At 46.2% G+C, this 20,592-nt stretch overlaps 1 pseudogene; it reads right to left on the bottom strand.

The window, feature by feature from the left end:
* Positions 1 to 20,592, bottom strand: part of LOC101274224 (lysine-specific demethylase 4D-like) — a 65,999-nt pseudogene that overhangs the window by 44,440 nt on the left and 967 nt on the right.

Genomic DNA, 20,592 nt, shown 5'->3' with positions numbered 1-20,592 from the left:
GAGGCGGAGGAGGAGGAGGAAGAGGTGGTGGAGGAGGAAGAGGAGGAAGAAAAAGAAGGAGGAGGAGGTGGAGGAGGCGGAGGAGGAGGAGGTGTTGGAGGAGGAAGAAGAGTAAGAAAATGACGGAGGAGGCGGTGGAGGAGGCGGAGCAGGAGGAGGTGGTGGAGGAGGAAGAAAAGGAAGAAAAAGGAGGAGGCGGTGGAGGATGAGGAGGCGGTGGTGGAGGAGGAAGAAGGGGAAGAAAAAGAAGGAGGAGGTGGTGGAGGAGGTGGAGGAGGAGGAGGAGGTGGTGGAGGAGGAAGAAGAGGAAGAAAAAGAAGAAGGAGGCCGTGGAGGAGGTGGAGGAGGAGGAGGAGGTGGTGGAGGAGGAAGAAGAGGAAGAAAACGGAGGAGGTGGTGGAGGAGGCGGAGGAGGAGGAGGAAGAGGTGGTGGAGGAGGAAGAGGAGGAAGAAAAAGAAGGAGGAGGAGGTGGAGGAGGCGGAGGAGGAGGAGGTGTTGGAGGAGGAAGAAGAGTAAGAAAATGACGGAGGAGGCGGTGGAGGAGGCGGAGCAGGAGGAGGTGGTGGAGGAGGAAGAAGAGGAAGAAAAAGGAGGAGGTGGTGGAGGCGGTGGAGGAGGAGGAGGAGGTGGTGGAGGAGGAAGAAGAGGAAGAAAAAGGAGGAGGTGGTGGAGGAGGCAGAGGAGGCGGAGGAGGAAGTGGTGGAGGAGGAAGAATAGGAAGAAAAAGAAGGAGGAGGCGGTGGAGGAGGCGGAGGAGGAGGAGGGGTGGTGGAGGTGGAAGAAGAGGAAGAAAAAATGGAGGAGGTGGTGGATGAGTCAGAGGAGGAGGAGTTGGTGGAGGAGGAAGAAGAGGAAGAAAAAGAAGGAGGAGGTGGTGGAGGAGGTGGAAGAGGAGGAGGAGGTGGTGGAGGAGGAAAAAGTGGAATAAAAAGAAGGAGGAGGTGGTGGAAGAGGCGAAGGAGGAGGATGAGGAGGTGGTGGAGGAGGAAGAGGAGGACGAAAAAGAAGGAGGAGGTGGTGGAGGAGGCGGAGGAGGAGGAGGAGGAGGTGGTGGACGAGGAAGAAGAGAACGAAAAAGAAGGAGGAGACGGTGGAGGAGGTGGAGGAGGAGGAGGCGGAGGTGGTGGAGGAGGAAGAAGTGTAAGAAAAAGAAGGAGGCGGTGGAGGAGGTGGAGGAGGAGGTGGTGGAGGAGGAAGAAGAGGACGAAAAAGAAGGAGGAGGTGGTGGAGGAGGCGGAGGAGGAGGTGGTGGAGGAGGAAGAAGAGGAAGAAAAAGATGGAGGAGGTGGTGGAGGAGGCGGAGGAGGAGGAGGCGGAGGTGTTGGAGGACGCAAAAGAGGAAGAAAAAGAAGGAGGAGGTGGTGCAGGAGGCGGAGGATGAGGAGGAGGATGTGGTGGATGACAAAAAAGGGGACGAAAAAGAAGGAGGAGGCGTTGGAGGAGGCGGAGGAGGAGGAGGAGGAGATGGTGGAGGAGGAAGAAGAGGAAGAAAAAGATGGAGGAGGTGGTGGAGGAGGCCGAAGAGGACGTGAAAGAAGGAGGAGGCGGTGGAGGAGGCGGAGGAGGAGGAGGAAGAGGTGGTGGATGATGAAAAAGAGGACGAAAAAGGAGGAGGCGGTGGAGGAGGCGGAGGAGGAGGAGGAGGAGGTGGTGGAGGAGGAAGAAGAGGAAGAAAAACAAGGGGGAGGCGGTGGAGGAGGCGGAGGAGGAGCAGGAGGAGGTGGTGGAGGAGGAAGAAGAGGACGAAAAAGGAGGAGGAGGAGGTGGAGGAGGCGGAGGAGGAGGAGGTGGTGGAGGGGGAAGAAGAGGAAGAAAATGAAGGAGGAGGCGGTGGAGGAGGCGGAGGAGGAGGAGGTGGTGGAGAAGGAAGAAGAGGAAGAAAAAGGAGGAGGTGGTGGAGGAGGTGGAGGAGGAGGAGGAGGTGGTGGAGGAGAAAGAAGAGGAAGAAAAAGGAGGAGGTGGTGGAGGAGGTGGAGGAGGAGGTGGTGGAGGAGGAAGAAGAGGAAGAAAAAGATGGAGGAGGTGGTGGAGGAGGTTGAGGAGGAGGTGGTGGAGAAGGAAAAAGATGAAGAAAAAGAAGGAGGAGGTGGTGGAGGAGGTGGAGGAGGAGGAGGAGGTGGTGGAGGAGGAAGAAGAGGAAGAAAAAGAAGGAGGAGGAGGTGGAGGAGGCGGAGGAGGAGGTGGTGGTGGAAGAGGAAGAAGAGGAAGAAAATGAAGGGGGAGGCGGTGGAGGAGGCGGAGGAGGAGGAGGCGGTGGAGAAGGAAGAAGAGGAAGAAAAAGGAGGAGGTGGTGGAGGAGGTGGAGGAGGAGGAGGTGGTGGAGGAGAAAGAAGAGGAAGAAAAAGGAGGAAGAGGAGGAGGAGGTGGTGGAGGAGGAAGAAGAGGAAGAAAAAGAAGGATGAGGCGGTGGAGGAGGCGGAGGAGGAGGTGGTGGAGGAGGAAGAGGAGGAAGAAAAGATGGAGGAGGCGGTGCAGGAGGCGGAGGAGGAGGAGGTGGTGGAGGAGGAAGAAGAGGAAGATAAAGAAGGAGGAGGCGGTGGAGGAGGCGGAGGAGGAGGAGGAGGTGGTGGAGGAGGAAGAGGAAGAAAAAGATGGAGGAGGTGGTGGAGGAGGATGAAGAGGACGTAAAAGAAGGAGGAGGCGGTGGAGGAGGCGGAGGAGGAGGAGGAAGAGGTGGTGGATGACGAAAAAGAGGACGAAAAAGAAGGAGGCAGTGGAGGAGGCGGAGGAGGAGGAGGTGGTGGAGGAATAGAAGAGGAAGAAAAAGGAGGAGGTGGTGGAGGAGGTGGAGGAGGAGGAGGAGGTATTGGTGAAGAAAGAAGAGGAAGAAAAAGGAGGAGGTGGTGGAGGAGGTGGAGGAGGAGGTGGTGGAGGAGGAAGAAGAGGAAGAAAAAGGAGGAGGTGGTGGTGGAGGTGGAGGAGGAGGAGGAGGTGGTGGAGGAGGAAGAAGAGGAAGAAAAAGAAGGAAGAGGCGGTGGAGGCGGCGGAGGAGGAGGTGGTGGAGGAGGAAGAAGAGGAAGAAAAAGATGGAGGAGGTGGTGGAGGAGGCGGAGGAGGAAGAGGAGGAGGTGGTGGAGGAGGCGGAGGAGGAGGAGGAAGTGGTGGAGGAGGAAGAACAGGAAGAAAAAGAAGGAGGAGTCGGTGGAGGAGGCGGATGAGGAGGAGGAAGAGGTGGTGGAGGAGGAAGAAGAGGAAGAAAAACAAGGAGGAGGTGGAGGAATAGGAGGAGGAAGAAGAAGAAGAAAGAGGAGGCGGAGGAGGCGGAGGAGGAGGTGGTGGAGGAGGAAGAAGAAGAAAAAGGAGGTGGTGGAGGAGGAGGCGGAGGAGGAGGAGGAGGAGGTGGTGGAGGAGGAAGAAGAGGAAGAAAATGAAGGAGGAGGCGGTGCACGAGTTGGAGGAGGACGAGGAGGAGGAGGTGGTGGAGGAGGAAGAAGATGAAGAAAAAGAAGAAGGCGGTGGAGGAGCCGGAGGAGGAGCAAGAGGAGGTGGTGGAGGCGGAAGAATTGGAAGAAAAGGAGGAGGCAGAGGAGGAGGAGGAGGAAGAAGAAGAAGAAGGAGGAGGCGGAGGAGGAGGTGGTGGAGGGGGAAGAAGAAGAAAAAGGAGGTGATGGAGGAGGAGGCGGAGGAGGAGGAGGTGGTGGAGGAGGAAGAAGAGGAAGAAAAAGAAGGAGGAGGCGGTGGAGGAGGCGGAGGAGGAGGACGAGGTGGTGGAGGAGGAAGAAGAGGATGAAAAAGGAGGAGAAGGTGGAGGAGGCGGAGGAGGAGGTGGTGGAGGAGGAAGAAAAGGAAGAAAAAGTTGGAGGAGGTGGTGGAGGCGGAGGAGGAGGAGGAGGAGGTGGTGGAGGAGGAAGAAGAGGAAGAAAAAGAAGGAGGAGGCGGTGGAGGAGGCGGAGGAGGAGGAGGAGGTGGTGGAGGAGGAAGAAGAGGAAGAAAAAATGGAGGAGGTGGTGGAGGAGGCAGACGAGGAGGAGGTGGTGGAGGAGGAAGAAGAGGAAGAAAAAGAAGGAGGAGGTGGTGGAGGAGGTGGAGGAGGAGGAGGAGGTGGTGGAGGAGGAAGAAGAGGAAGAAAAAGAAGGAGGAGGAGGTGGAGGAGGCGGAGGAGGAGGAGGTGGTGGAGGAGGAAGAAGAGGAAGAAAATGAAGGAGGAGGCGGTGGAGGAGGTGGAAGAGGAGGACGTGGTGGAGGAGGAAGAAGAGGAAGAAAAAGGAGGAGGTGGTGGAGGAGGTGGAGGAGGAGGAGGAGGTGGTGGAGGAGAAAGAAGAGGAAGAAAAAGGAGGAGGTGGTGGAGCAGGTGGAGGAGGAGGAGGAGGTGGTGGAGGAGTAAGAAGAGGAAGAAAAAGGAGGAGGTGGTGGAGGAGGTGGAGGAGGAGGAGGAGGTGGTGGAGGAGGAAGAAGAGGAAGAAAAAGAAGGAAGAGGCGGTGGAGGAGGCGGAGGAGGAAGAGGAGGAGGTGGTGGAAGAGGAAGAAGAGGAAGAAAAAGAAGGAGGAGGCGGTGGAGGAGGCGGCGGAGGAGGAGGAGGTGGTGGAGGAGGAAGAGGAAGAAAAAGAAGGAGGCGGTGGAGGAGGCGGTGGAGGAGGCGGAGGAGGAGGAGGAGGAAGTGGTGGAGGAGGAAGAAGTGGAAGAAAAAGAATGAGGAGGCGGTTGAGGAGGCGGAGGAGGAGGAGGAGGAGGTGGTGTAGGAGGAAGAAGAGGAAGAAAAAGGAGGAGGCAGTGGAGGAGGCGGAGGAGGAGGTGGTGGAGGAGAAAGAAGAGGACGAAAAAGAAGGAGGAGGCGGTGGAGGAGGCGGAGGAGGAGGAGGAGGATGTGGTGGAGGAGGAAGAAAAGGAAGAAAAAGAAGGAATAGGCGGTGGAGGAGGCGGAGGAGGAGGCGGTGGTGGAGGAGGAAGAAGAGGAAGAAAAAGAAGGAGGAGGCGATGGCGGAAGTGGAGGAGGAGGAGGTGGAGGAGGTGGTGGAGGAGGAAGAAGAAGAAAAAGGACGTGGTGGAGGAGGAGGCCGAGGAGGAGGAGGAGGAGGTGGTGGAGGAGGAAGAAGAAGAAAAAGAAGGAGGTGGCGGTGGAGGAGGCGGAGGAGGAGGAGGAAGAGGAGGTGGTGGAGGAGGAAGAAGAGGAAGAAAATGAAGGAGGAGGCGGTGCACGAGTCGGAGGAGGACGAGGAGGAGGTGGTGGAGGAGGAAGAAGAGGAAGAAAAAGAAGGAGAAGGCGGTGGAGGAGGCGGAGGAGGAGCAAGAGGAGGTGGTGGAGGCGGAAGAATTGGAAGAAAAGGAGGAGGCGGAGGAGGAGGAAGAAGAAGGAGGAGGAGGAGGCGGAGGAGGAGGAGGAGGAGGTGGTGGAGGAGGAAGAAGAAGAAAAAGGAGGTGATGGTGGAGGAGGAGGAGGTGTTGGAGGAGGAAGAAGAGGAAGAAAAAGAAGGAGGAGGCGGTGGAGGAGGCGGAGGAGGAGGAGGAGGTGGTGGAGGAGGAAGAAGAGGAAAAAAAAGGATGTGGCTGTGGAGGAGGCAGAGGAGGAGGAGGAGGAGGTGGTGGAGGAGGAAGAAGAGGAAGAAAAAGGAGGAGGAGGAGGAGGAGGTGGAGGAGGAGAAGGAAGAAGAAGAAAAAGAAGGAGGTGGTGGTGGAGGAGGCGGAGGAGGAGGAGAAGGATGTGGTGGAGGAGGAAGAAGAGGAAGAAAAAGAAGGAAGAGGCGGTGCACGAGGCAGAGGAGGAGAAGGAGGAGGAAGAAAAAGAAGAAGAAAGAGGAGGTGGATGAGGAGGTGGAGGAGGAGGAGGAGGAGGTGGTTGTTGACGAAGAAGAAAAAGGAGTTGGTGGAGGAGGAGGTGGAGGAAGAGGAGGAGGAGGTGGTGGAGGAGGAAGAGGAGGAAGAAAAAGAAGGAGGAGGCGGTGGAGGAGGCGGAGGAGGAGGTGGTGGAGGAGGAAGAAGAGGCAGAAAACGAAGGAGACGGCGGATGCGGAGGAAGAAGCAGCAGAAGAGAGAGGAGGCGGAGGAGGAGGCGGAGGAGGAGGAGGAGGAGGTGGTGGAGGAGGAAGAAGAGGAAGTAAAAGGAGGCGGTGGAGGAGGCGGAGGAGGAGAAGGAGGAGGAGGTGGTGGAGGAGGAAGAAGAGGAAGAAAAAGTAGGAGGAGGCGGTGCACGAGGCGGAGGAGGAGAAGGAGGAGGAGGTGGTGGAGGAGGAAGAAGAGGAAGAAAAGGTGGAGGCGGAGGAGGAGGAGGAAGAAGAAGAAGAAGAGTATGACTGAGAAAAGTAAACAAGAGAGCTGCCATGAGCCCGGGAACATACTGAAACAGCTCTGAGAGTCCCAAGAGGCTTTGGTCCTGAACTTGAGGCTGACTGTTCCCAGTAAAAGATGCCTTTCTTCAGAGGCTCTAAAACCAGCAGTTTGGGGGGGAGCCTGGCTATGGTTACTGTAGCTGGGAAGAAGCTGTGGCGTGGTGAAACTGCCTAACTGCCTGTCTGTCTCCAAGCAGATCATAAACGTCATACTATGTTTCCTTAGCACGTAGGACTAGCCTGGCACGGTGAGGGTGCTTAATATTTGTGGAGTCAATGAATGAAGGTCTCATATTGGAATAAGAGAAACAGAGTTTATTCTCTGGCTCTGTAAGTTATTTCAAACCCCAGCTTAGAACTGGATATCTTGTTTTAAAAGACAATTAACATAAAAGCAATTATGCTGTAATAGGAATTATTTATTTATTTTAGGTGTTTCTTATGATACTAGCTCTTTTTTTCATTTCTATTGGTGGTTTCAAGTCATTCACTCAATCGACAATATTCATTGAGTCCTCACTAAACAGAGAAAGCCAAGAAAGATAATTATCAACTGTTTTAATCTGGTTCAATACATGAGCTAAACCATAGGGTAATAAAGTACTCAGGGTCCTAGAGGGTCATGTGTAAGTACAGTCAAGGTTATATACCACAAGAGAGCTGAGGTTAGGTCACCTGGTTACTAAGGAGTTTCTCAGGATAAAGAAACTTATGCAATAGACCCTTGACATTCCCAGGGAATGGATCCTGAGCTCTTTCTTTGCAAATTCTTAATCCTAGCTCTTTCCTAAAAATTATCCGTCTCTGGTACCATGATTTCCCATGCATAGACACAAATTCTAAATCTATAGCCCGTTCAACTCTCACACCTGATCTCTCACCTGGTAGCTGTTTCTCCAGAGGATTTCTCCTGAAGTCTCCTGAGGAGATGCCTTCACTGCCCTCCACATTATGTGAATGTGGGCCTCAGCACAATTCCAAAATACTGACTGCATTGATTTGCTGCTGCTCATACATAGCTGAGATGGCTATTGTCAACTTAGTGAATGTCAGTGATCTGCTGGCTCTGTTAAAGTCCCACCTAATGCAATACAAGTCAGAAACGTGACATGTCAGCTGGTACAGCAGGAAACGAGAACATACAGACATTCCGCTCTCAGGATTTGCATCTGGTAGGAACGATAGAGCCATTTCCAGGGATGGCTGTGAATTATCCGTGCTTTCAAAGACTCTGTGGCCCCCAAATTTCTCCACCCCCAGGTCACCTAAAACACCAATGGCCCCAATCACACAGTGGGAGGAGTTTGCATTCACTGAGTTATGACATTTTATGCCTTCCCCCCGCCACAGCTCCCGCCGCCTCTCTCCTGCTCTCCAGCCACTTTGCTAATCTGTGAGCCCCTTAAGGGTGCCCCCACCGCAGGTATTTGCATGTGTTGTCCCTCTGCCTAGGGTGATGCTCTCACTCCCTTGTCCACAGCACGCATTCGAAGACCACACTCCCAAGAGGCCACCCTCTCCAACACAGCAGTCCTGCCACTCTCTAACCCCTTCCTCTGCTTTATTTTTTCTCCTAGGCCTTGTGACTGCTTGACTTGTTATGTCTCTCTTTATAATGAGAATATAAGCTCCAGGAGAACTGAAACTTTGCCTTTTTCACTGTTGTGTCCCCAATTCCACAAACAGTGCGTGGTACACGGTAAGTGCTTAGCAAACATGTGCTGAATGAATTAATAAGAGAGTGAGTGAACGGGCACTGAAATATATAGACACCATGTGAAGCTTTTGAGAAAAGGCTCTCTGAGAGATGGGACAAAGAAAAGATGCTCTCTGAGGTCTACAGGATTTAACGTAGCTCTTTTTTAGGTAGAGGAGCCTGAACATTTAGGGCACGAGGATACTGGATGCCAGGATCCTAGACAAATCCAGAAACCCGGCCACACAAATGTTGCATTTTCATTGAGTGGCACCTCCAACATGTTACCCATGCCCAACAGGGCTCAGTTCTGCCCTTCCTCTGTCCTCCCTGAAACTGCTTATCCCCCTAACACCCACCACTTGCTGAGCAACCGTGAGAAGGGTCTCACTATTTACCCTGTAATCACTGCAGGTCAATGACAAGGAGCTTGGGAGGCATTTCAGTTTGAGCGGCTGGTGAGCAGAGCAGGACGGGCAAGGGCTGCTACTCACCAGGATCTGTTCAACTCACATCAGTGTCCATTCCACTTACCTCGGTAGCCAATTCCTACCAACTGTTTGTGCTTTCCTATTTAAAGTGATGAAAGGTAACACAAACATTGGGGGAAAAAGCAACTTCAAGACCCATATACGGTAACAATCTAACGACATAAATATCATGGTAAAGTTATTTCCAAATATCTGGAAAGGAATCCTTATACATACGGAAACTGAATTGGTGTAATGGTTAATCTCTACGAATAATTCACTGTGGCCAGGTAGTCAGACAGATCCATAACTGACCCTTTATACAAATCTTAGAGGAGTCCCAAGACCCGAATTCCAACTTCTACGAGTTACGCTTAAGTACAGGTTCTAATATCCATCTTACAACTTTGGGCTCCTAAGTAATAATGCTAATAGGTAATATTTATTTAGCACAAATTATGTTTGCCCTGATCTGAACTTGTTATGTGCAAACTCTAACAGAGGTGCAATGTGGTTAAGAGCTCATTTTGCCTAAACTGACAAATGGAGAGCCATCGAAACCTGATTTGTTGAAAGACTACTAAACAAGCTGGGGTAGGAGTCTGAATAAAGGCTGGGTCCTCTGGCTCTTGAATGATTGTAAAATCTTTACCTTGTCTTTGTAACACTGCAACAAGGACAAATACGACAAGGAGTGGAATTTGTAAATGGGTATGTGTGACCTTTTGTGCAAACATGCGGTAGATCATGAGCAAAAAAAAAAAAAAAAAAAAAAAATCAGTTTTCTACCGGTAAAAATAATTAGCAGGGCTTCCCTGCTGGCGCACTGGTTGAGAGCCCACCTGCCGATGCAGGGGACATGGGTTCGAATCCCAGTCCAGGAAGATCCTACATGCCGCGGAGCGGCTGGGCCCGTGAGCCATGGCCCCTGAGCCTGCACGTCCGGAGCCTGTGCTCCGCAACGGGAGAGGCCATAGCAGTGAGAGGCCTGCATATCACAAAAAAAATAAAAAAAACCTAAAAATTTGCAGTTTCTTACAAAATTAAATATAGTCTCACCATACAATCCAGCAGTTGCACTCTTTGCTATTTCCTCAGATGAGCTGAAAACTTACATCCACACCAAAACCTGCACACAAATGTTTATAGTAGTTGTATTCATAATTGCAGAAAAAATTGGAAGCAACCAAGATGTCCTTCAGCACGTGAGTGGATAAATAAAGGGTCATACAAAACACAATGGAATATTATTCACCAATACAAGGAAATGAGCTATAAAAGCACTAAACGTGGAGGAAACTTAAAGGCATATTACTACGAGAAACAAGTCATCTGGAAAAGACAAAACTATGGAAGCAGTAAAATGATCAGTGGTTGTTGGGGGGGGAGGGGGGATGATTAGGCAGAGCACAGAGGATTTTTAGGCAATGAATCTATTCTGTATGGTATTATAAGTGTAGATACATGTCATTATACATTGGTCAAATCCATAGACTGTACAACACCAAGAGTGAATAAATTAAACTAAGGACTCTGGGTGATAATGAGGTGTCAGTGCAGGTTGTTCGACTCTAACAAATGTTCCCTTCTGGTGTGGATGCTGGTGGAGAACCATGGGACCGAGTATGTTGGAATCCCCTGTATTTTCCACTTAATTTTGTTGCAAAGTACTCTGCAATAATAAAGTCTATTAATTAAAAGAAAAGTCAACGTGTAAGCCTGGGGCTGTGGTGAGGAACACCAGAGTAGAACTAAGCATCACAGAAAGAATACGAGCGGATGTCCTAGGCATTGGGCTGGCCCTAGAGGCCAGGAGAGTGTCTGAATACACATCAAATTAACTGAGTACGTCTTACATGCCTCGTACATTTACAACCCCAGTATCGTCACAAAATTCTCGCACTGTAATTCTGGCTCAGAGAAAATCAATGATTTTTTGGCTGAAGGTCCCACGACTAGACAGTAGCAAAGCACAGGTTTGAATGCCATTTCTGCTGACTCTAAGTCCAGTTCTCCCCTCTAAGTAACTGCTGGAAAGCTCAAAGCAGTGACTATGGAAAAGTTTGCTTTACGAAAGACATCACGCTTCAGATTCAACTTTGCACATACGCATACAGAGTGGGTCCATGGATGGACTGAGTTTGTGGCTGCAGGGACAACACAAAACCACATCAACAGCATCACATTTATTTACTTCACCATTAAAAGAAAAATAAGAGGCTGCAGGGGAGGTGATAGGGAAGGAGAACTGAATAGAGAATTGTTATTACTATCCAGAGTAATAGCCTTTCTGGAATTTCCCATACCAAGGACAAAACTTCATAATGGACAGAGTCAGCTTCCCCTGGGGGTCACCCTCTCTGCCATTATGGGGAAGGAAAACTTCTGCAGCTCTGGAGAGGGGCCAGGGAAGGTGGCCTCACAGTCTGGTGACAATGCAGACCTCCCCAAGTCTCCTTTCTTCTCTACAGTGCATGCCAGGGACACGGCCCATCTTCCTCACCTCTTCATGCCCACACTCATCTTATTGTTCCATTCCCAAGCCTGGCTGGAAAGGAAGATAAAGCCTCCCCACCTTCCTATTTCCGTGCTGCTCCAAGAAAACAAAGTCTGCATTCCATATTGCTTCAGGAAACAGAAGACACACACACACACACACACACACACACACACACACACACACACAATTTCAGTACCATACAAAGCTCTGGTCTTAATGTTACTATTCTAACATCCAACTCCCTTCGCAGCTGGTAATTATAGGTCCATTTTAGAGTCCCCACCCAACCACCTATTTTTAATATCCTAAGGGTGCTCACCTGAAATCTCCCTTATTTTGACGAAGATCTTTCCAAAGGTCATGCAGAGCCCTATTCCCAGGCCACTTTGCCATAATCGATGCAGCGCTGGGTGGCAAAATTGATGGCTTCCGCGCAGTTGTAGCCAGAGTGGTAGCCATAGGGAAACGTCACTATGAAATCTCCAGCCTCCTGAGTGACCCGATCGAAGGGGATGCCGTTGTCCTTCAGGACCTTGGGCAAGAAGAGAGCCACCTTGTGCCACAGGAAGGCCTCACAGCCCCGCGACCTGCCCGGGAAAAGCTCCCTGGCCAGGCGTTCCAGGCACCGGTCGTGCTCCGGGGGCACCGCGTACCAAGTCTTGGGCTCCCCAAAGTGCAGGTAGTTGATGCTGTAAAGGTCCATGTCCTCCGTGTGCCAGGCGAAGGCGGTCTTCCACATGCCGAAATACAGGCAGGGGGTGTTGACGCCTTCGATGACCACTCTGCACTCCTGTTCCAGCAGGTCCTGAATGGTTCCCAGGTGTCCGAGGTTCCACTGCTTCGTGTTTTCATCGAATAAGGAGCCACTGACGTCCGCACCGTATACTGGTGAATCATAGGGGCATGTTTTCCAATATTTTCACTCCAGATCCTCAAAATCAGAGTAGAATGCAGTCCGGTGTCATTCACTGTTTGTTAAGCAGCGATACTCGCTCATGGTCATGGCTTTCTTCTTTCTGTGGTGCTGAGTAAACACACGTGCCTGCCCAGTGGTCACCTGCTGCAGGGTAGCAGCTATTAAGATGTCATCGGTATCATCGTACATCTGTCCGGCTTTCCATCCTTTCGGTGGAATTACCTTGGCTAGGCCAGCTCGGTGTGCACCTTGCCACTCCATGGCAACAATATATTTGCTGAAATCTTCAAATTCTTCCATTTTGGGGTGGACGATCGTAATCTTACAACTTGGGTTCTGGCTCCCAAAGTGCTTAGACTGCATGGCAGCAACAGAATAAGCAACGGACTGCCAGCTTCTTAGGTATGCTTTGGATACCTGAGAATGCTGGGGAGTAACCTCTTCCCTATACTTCCTTTATTTTTAAAGAAGTTTTGATAGAGTTGAGAGGCAGGAACTCAGACTTGAACTTTTAAACAAACGAGGTGGTATCTTCTCCAGGCTTGTCCATCCACCAGAAGGACTCCACTCTTGTCAGCATTTTGGAGCCAAAGGAAATCCAGTATTTCCCAGAGGAGACGGCTCTCTGAGCCAAGTCCTGCCTCAGCCTGCAGCTCTGTGAGTTTCCTCTGTTGGGGGTATAAGTGCCTGAGACCTCTCCAGATTCCCACGCTTGAGTGCATGGGTGGCTTCTCACCTCACTGTAGCAGAAAGTCTCTTCATGGAAGTTTCCAAGCCAAACCTAAAGAAAGTACAAATTATTGAAAAAAAGTGGATGACAGAACAAACTGATTTAACATCAAGTAAAAGAAAACTGTATAGTAATCTTAATTTCAAAGTTTGAATTTAAGGGCAAAAAGTACACTCTTTTGGTAGGCATGTAAACTGGTGCAGCTATGGTGCATACTATGGAAAACAGTATGGAGGTTCCTCAAAAATTGTAACTAGAACCACCATATGATGCTGCAGTCTCACTTCTGGGTATATAGCTAAAGGAAATAAAAACAGAATATCAAGGAGATATCCGCCCTCCCACATTCACAATGGATAAGATATGGAAACAACCAACATGTCCAGCGATGGTTGAATGGATACAGAAGATGTGGTACATAGATACAATGGAATACTACTCAGCCATAAAAAGAATGAAATTTTGTCATTTGCAACAATATGGATGGTCCTGGAGGGTATTATGTCCAGTAAAGTAAGACAGAGAAAGACAAATATGGCATGGTATCACTTACATGTGGAATGTTAAAAAAAAAAAAAAAGATTAAAACTTACAGAACCAGAGTAGAAAAGTGGTTGTGGGGGAGGGCAGGGAAGGGAGGGTAAAAGGGTACACAGTGAATAAAGTCTCAGGAGCTAATGTTAACCACGGTGACTATAGTTGATAACAATGTGATGTATAGTTGAAATTTTCCAGAAGAGTAAGATTTAAATGTTCTTACCAAAAAAAGTAAATATATGAAGGAAATGTGTTAATTAACTAGATGGGGGGAATCCTTTCACAATGTATATCAAATCACCACAAAGTTGACTGAATATTTTACAATTTTAAAAGTCAATTATACAGCAAAAAAGCTGAAATTTAAAAATAAAGATTAGGACAAATCATAAGACAGAAAAAGAGTAATTAAAACTTAACTGAACAGTACGGACATTAAGCAAGCTTGAAAAGAAAGGAGTTAAGCACTCAACTCAATAAACTGGATAGCTTAACCCAAAAGATAAATTAGGGAAAGGAAAACAATGAAATAAGCTGAAACAATTACAAAAGAAAACATAACACCCAATAGAAATGATGACTGAAACCAAAATGCAATTTGTAGACCATGAAAAGTGTAAAAACATAAGCATAAGAGAAAAGAGAGAAAAGTACAAGCATATCACGTTATAATAAAACAGGGGATGCAGATAAAAATCTACCATTATAGAAAGAATGCCTATGTAAACAAAAGCAGGAAAAAAGTACAGAACACAAATATACACATCCTTAACAAGCATTATCCTTAATGTGTAAATACCTGAAAAATTCTAATTAAGTTCTACTCATTAATTTGCATTGATAGACAAATTATTAGAAATATAGGGTTCACTCAGAATGGGAGAAAATATTTGCAAATGAAGCAACTGACAAAGGATTAATCTCCAAAATTTGCAAGCAGCTCATGCAGCTCAACATTATAAAAACAAACAACCCACTCCAAAAGTGGGCAGAAGACCTAAATGGACATTTCTCCAAAGAAGATATACAGATTGCCAGCAGACACATGAAAGAATGCTCAACCTCGTTTATCATTACAGAAATGCAAATCAAAGCTACACTGAGATATCATCTCACACCGGTCACAACGGCCATCATCAAAAAATCTACAAACAATAAATGCTGGAGAGGGTTTGGAGAAAAGGGAACGCTCTTGCACTGTTGGTGAGAATGTAGATTGATACAGCCACTATGGAGAGCAGTATGGACGTTCCTTAAAAAACTACAAATAGAACTACCATACGACCCAGCAATCCCACTACTGGGCATATACCATGAGAAAACCATAATTCAAAAAGAGTCATGTTCCAAAATGTTCATTGCACCTCTATTTACAATAGCCAGGACATGGAAGCAACCAAAGTGTCCATCAACAGGATGAATGGATAAAGCAGATGTGGCACATATATACAATGGAATATTACTCAGCCATAGAAAGGAACGAAAGTGAGTTATTTGTAGTGAGGTGCATGGACCTAGAGCCTCTTATATAGAGTGAAGTAAGTCAGAAAGAGAAATACAAATACTGTATGCTAACACATATATATGGAATCTAAAAAAAAAAAAATTGTCATGAAGAACCTAGGGGCAAGATGGGAATAAAGATGCAAACCTACTAGAGAATGGACTTGAGGATATGGGAGGGGGAAGGGTAACCTGGGACAAATACAGAGAGTGGCACGGACATACATATGCTACCAAACGTAAAATAGATAGCTAGTGGGCAGCAGCCACATAGCACAGGGAGATCCGCTCAGTGCTTTATGACCACCTAGAGGGGCAGGATAGGGAGGGTGGGAGGGAGGCAGTTGCAAGAGGGAATAGATGTGGGCACATATGTATAACTGATTCACTTTGTTATAAAGCAGAAACTAACACACCATTCTAAAGCAATTATACTCCAAGAAAGATGTTTTAAAAAAAAAAGAAATATAGGTCTCAATCAAGTTTCTAGACACTGGTTAGCAAACAAAATCTATAGATCCCATACACCAGTTAACAATCAATTATAAAGTGAAAGGGTAAAAAGGTTTTAATCCCTTTAATAACAGAAATACATGGCCCCAATTAAGAAATCTAAAAATGATATGCATGCAATGCTTATACTTTAAATGCATAAATAAATGTGAATTTTACCAGGGGAAAAAAGTTGCTTTCTGGCATAAAATGTCATCCTTTTCATCTTTATGCTTTAAAGGAAAAAAAAAAAGGCCAAAAAAGTGCCTGGCTTCTGCCAGTCTAAAATCTTAATTCCAAATGATGATACACAGGACCCAGAAAATGGTTTCCTTGAAGGATTCAGCCTCTGAATGAAACAGGCTGTGCTCAAAGTCTGGCTATATATGTCCCACACCAATTTCAATTCAATCAGTACCACCCCAAATCTAATACCCTCATATCCAATCAAAATCTCTAATTTGATCCCTCATATTTTTCAAGTCCCTTCCAATTGACACAATCCTTACCCAGTTCTAGAAACCCTCTCATTCCCATTACATCGCAGTTCACTAAATGAGGTGCTTTTTCCTGAAAATCTTTGTGATTTTTACCAAGAAAATATCAAGAAAAATATTAACTTCACAAGTAGGAAAATAGTTTAAAAATAAAAACTCAAGGAAAGGATATCCCAATGTATAGTACCCTCTCTCTCGCTCACTCTCTCTATATGCATAGTGTCATTTTTTAAAACTTCTGGTAGGAAAATAACTCTTTTGCTCATAAGCACAAATTACAGAAATAAAGTGACCTACCTTCTACCAACAAAATCCTGATTCCAGTTGGAGATATTCAAGGACCCAGAGAGAGAGACAGTGTTCTCTGGGCAGCTGGCCTCCAAATGCAGACCCATGTCCTGACGGCTCTGGCTTTCTACCTGGGCAAAGGTATAATCTGATCAGCACCAGTCAACGGTAATTGCTCTCGTTGGTCAGCCCACTTTGTCTGCGCCCCTTTGAGTTTTTAAACCAGTCTTACAGCAAACTAAGAGGTTGCAAATAAAAGGAGTGGGAAAGTCAAACCAAGCAATTATTAAACTAAAGAAACCTGGTCTAGCAGCAATTAATATCAAATGTATTTATAAGGTAAAAGAAGGGCAGCTTTAGTTATGAAAAAGAAAAACTCGTGGGAAAGATTACAATGATGCACTTTACGCACCTAGACACATAGCACTGAGACACAGAACACAAAGACTGAGAATTATAAGGTAAAACTGACATATCTGCAATCATCGTGTGAGGTTTCTTTTTCAAACACCGTTCTTCCAGAAACTGATACATGAGGAGAGAAGAAAATTAATACTGTTACAAAAGTATAAACAATATAGTTAACAACTTTGACTATATTTCCTGCAGCAACCACATAGCAAAATGCTTTTCAACACATATAAAACATTTACAAAATTTTACCGCTGTTAAGACCACATAATAAATCTCAATAAAAATTCCACAGAATCTACATATTGAGTACCCTCTTGATCAATCTTTTATTTCAATCATGAAATAAAATTGAAAGTCAATAATGAAAAATGGGAACACCACCATATTTATTTAAAAATGAATATCCACATAACATCTACAACAATATCCATATAATAGCTAAAAATCTATTGATTTTTCTGTTGTCTGCAAGTAGTTAGTAAAAACTAAACCAAAATACCTCAGAATTATTTGAAAGAAAAAAAAGATAAAAATGATAAAACAATTCAAAAAACAAAAGGGAAAACAACCATATACAAAAACATAAATGATTAATAAAATAGAAGTCTGTTACTTAAAAGATAAAATAAAGAACTGGTTAATAAATTATATAGTACTCCCTGCTACAGGAAGAGAGTGCTCCCTGCGTGGGAGAAGCTGGTGCAGAGTGGCAAGTGGTGATGGGACTCGGGGAGGGGTAGTCATTTTATAGAGGTGGACCCTGCCAAACCCCATTTTAACCAGGTCAACATCAAGAGTCATAAACTGGGAATTCCCTGGCCGTCCAGTGGTTAGCACTCCGCGCTTTCACTACCTAGGGCCCAGGTTCGATCCCTGGCCAGGGAACTAAGATCCCACAAACTGCGAGGAGTGGCCCCCCCCAAAAAAGCCATAAATTACTTTGATAGTATATGTCCTTGATATGATGTGATTAAAATGTGACAAAATTCCCTCCGTAATCTTCCTCCAAGAAAACAGAGAAACTCAAGATAATCATAAGAAAAGCATCAAAATTCCAATAGAGGGGCATCCTCCCCCAGACTGTCAGGTTTCTATACAATCTTTTGGTCAAAAACAAGGAAAGTCTGAGAATCTGTTACAGCCAAGAGAAACCTAAGGAGACATGAAAACTAATTTGATATTTTAGATGAGATCTTGGAACAGAAAAAGGACATTGGGTAAAAGGTGAGGAAATCTGAACCAATGATAGCCTTTAGCATACAATAACATATTGACATTGGTTCATTAATTGTCATCAATATACCATGGGAATTAAGATGTTACTAAAAGGGGGACATGCGAGTGGGGTCGGGTCAATACTCCCTGATCCACGTGCTCAATGTTTTATAAATCTAAAACTGCTCAAAAATTTAGGTATTACTAAATATAATATTGTAAATAATAAACAAACAGGAGAAGGCATCAATAAACAATATTAGAATGAAAAAAATTTGAAACATAATCTGAGTTTTGGAAACAGTCTACCAGACAGCACATTATAAACCAAATGATTCTATGAACCACTATGTGGCATAATCTTTTAGAGCACTTTTAAAAATATTTTAAATTATGAAATATAAAGTGTTCACAGAAATCTATAAAGCATATATGTACACTTCAACAAATAACTATAGAGTGAGCAGAAGTGGAACCAGTATCCAGGTCAAGAAATGCAACATTGCCAGGCACCTGGCTGCCTGACTTGTGCTCTTTTGCCCAGATTACAGCCCCTTCTGCCTCCTGGACTGACTTTATCCTAACTATTCACATAGTAATTTTGGTAAACATTATAAAATTAAAACTCTGTCCAGTTTTGAAAACTTTATATAACCCTGAAGAATCACAATTGTATTTATGTCCTTTAGTGTATTTTTGGTGTAGTTTTTCATCACTTACGTCCTTGCATGCAGCTGGACTTTGCTGTTTCAGTGCTGTAAAGTATTCAACCATATAAACTTTCTACTGTTGATGGGGCTTTGGGTTGCTTCCACTTTGGGCCTCTTACAAACATTGTTGCTCTGAAAATTCTCTGACGTGTATAATGGCCATAGAATATGTAAACTTAAACTTGCCAAATTTTTTCAACATATTTCACCAGTTTACACACTAGCTGCATGCAAGGGTGCTCATCACCCTTCACTTCTGCAAACCTTTGGTGATTTTCTGCCTTTACAGTTTTAGCCGATCAGGTGAGGGTATAGGGGTACCTCATACTGATTTGCATTTATTGGTTACTAATAGGGGTGAACCAATTTTTCTTATGATTATTGGCTGATTGGAGGTGCTCCTTCAGGAAGTGCCTCATCAAGTATTTTGTCCATTTTTCTGCTGGGTTGTCTGCCTTGGTAGTAGTTATATGTTCTGCTTATTAGTTCTTTACTGGGTATGAGTAACACGATATCTGTTCTCACTCTTTGATTTGTCTTTTCACGCTTTTTCATTTTTTTTTTGATCAACAGAAGTTTCTCTGTACCTCTAACAGAATATTATTTAAAATAGCTAATATTGGGCTTCCCTGGTGGCGCAGTGGTTGAGAGCCCGCCTGCCGATGCAGGGGACATGGGTTCGTGCCCCGGTCTGGGAAGATTCCACATGCCGCGGAGCGGCTGGGCCCGTGAGCCATGGCCGCTGAGCCTGCGCGTCCGGAGCCTTTGCTCGGCAACAGCAGAGGCCACAGCAGTGAGAGGCCTGCGTACCGCAAAAAAAAAAAAAAAAAAAAAAAAATTGTAGTTTCTTACAAAACTAAATATAGTCTCACCATACAATCCAGCAGTTGCACTCTTTGGTATTTACTCAGATGAGTTGAATACTTACATCCACACCAAAACCTGCACACAAATGTTTATAGTAGTTGTATTCATAATTGCAGAAAAAATTGGAAGCAACCAAGATGCCCCTCAGCACATGATTGGATAAATAAAGGGTCATACATCATACAATGGAATATTATTCACCAATACAAGGAAATGAGCTATAAAACCACTAAACGTGGAGGAAACATAAAGGCATATTACTACGTGAAACAAGTCATCTGGAAAAGACAAAACTATGGAAGCAGTAAAATGATCAGTCGTTGTCGGGGTCGGGGAGGGGGGATGATTAGGCAGAGCACAGAGGATTTTTAGGCAATGAATCTTTTCTGTATGGTATTATAAGTGTAGATACATGTCATTATACATTGGTCAAATCCATAGACTGTACAACACCAAGAGTGAATAAATTAAACTAAGGACTCTGGGTGATAATGAGGTGTCAGCGCAGGTTCTTCGATTGTAACAAATGTTCCTTTCTGGTGTGGATGCTGGTGGAGGAGCATGGGACCGAGTATGTTGGAATCCCCTGTATTTTCCACTTAATTTTGTTGCGAAGTACTCTGCAAAAATAAAGTCTATTAATTAAAAGAAAAGTAACGTGTAAGCCTGGGGGTGTGGTGAGGAAAACAACAGTAGAACTGAGCATCACAGAAAGAATACGAGTGGATGTCCTAGGCATTGGGCTGGCCCTAGAGGCCAGGAGAGTGTATGAATGCACATCAAATTAACTGAGCACCTCTTCCATGCCTGTCACATTTACATCCCCAGTATCGTCACAAAATTCTCGCACTGTAATTCTGGCTCAGAGAAAATCAATGATTTTTTGGCTGAAGGTCCCACGACTAGAAAGTAGCAAAGCGCAGGTTTGAATGCCATTTCTGCTGACTCTAAGTTCAGCTCTCCCCTCTAAGTAACTGCTGGAAAGCTCAAAGCAGTGACTATGGAAAAGTTTGCTTTACGAAAGACATCACGCTTCAGATTCAACTTTGCACATACGCATACAGAGTGGGTCCACGGATGGACTGAGTTTGTGGCTGGAGGGATAACACAAAACCACATCAACAGCATCACATTTATTTACTTCACCATTAAAAGAAAAATAAGAGGCTGCAGGAGAGGTGATAGGGAAGAAGAACTGAATAGAGAATTGTTATTACTATCCAGAGTAATAGCCTTTCCGGAATTTCCCATACCAAGGACAAAACTTCATAATGGACAGAGTCAGCTTCCCCTGGGGGTCACCCTCTCTGCCATGATGAGGAAGGAAAGCTTCTGCAGCTCTGGAGAGGGGCCAGGGAAGGTGGCCTCACAGTCTGGTGACAATGCAGACCTCCCCAAGTCTCCTTTCTTCTCTACAGTGCATGCCAGGGACATGGCCCATCTTCCTCACCTCTTCATGCCCACACTCATCTTATTGTTCCATCTCGAAGCC

Source organism: Orcinus orca, chromosome 8 (assembly GCF_937001465.1).
Source record: "Orcinus orca chromosome 8, mOrcOrc1.1, whole genome shotgun sequence".
NCBI classification, from domain to species: domain Eukaryota; kingdom Metazoa; phylum Chordata; class Mammalia; order Artiodactyla; family Delphinidae; genus Orcinus; species Orcinus orca.
The sequence above is the reverse complement of the archived record's forward strand: the minus strand, read 5'-3'. Positions and strand labels throughout refer to the sequence as shown.